Raw genomic sequence first — 364 nt, forward strand, 5'->3', positions numbered from 1 at the left:
TGCGGTGTCCACACACACACTTGCATATGTGAACCGCTGCCTGCCTTGCCCTGCTACATCTATTGGGGTTTAACTTTTCCGAAGCCCGTAAGAAGAGATCGGTCGCTTGAAACTGATGTGAAACTGGTGACAACCCCCATCCTTACACAGTGACACTGACTGACTGGGAGCAGTCATAACGTCCCCCCGAAGGCATCTTGAACGGCTCTCCGTGAAAATGTTGCACTATCCAAGCGCCTGCTATTTGGTAATTGTAACTTCGCTGATTTTAAGCCCTTTTGGCACGTTCAAGACTTGTGGATACGAAACAAGCGAGTTTCTCCCACGTGCAACAGGACACCAGGGGAAGCACTTTACCGGAGCC

Source organism: Buceros rhinoceros, unplaced genomic scaffold, assembly GCF_000710305.1.
Source record: "Buceros rhinoceros silvestris isolate BGI_N320 unplaced genomic scaffold, ASM71030v1 scaffold18658, whole genome shotgun sequence".
In the NCBI taxonomy this organism is placed as follows: Eukaryota; Metazoa; Chordata; class Aves; order Bucerotiformes; family Bucerotidae; genus Buceros; species Buceros rhinoceros.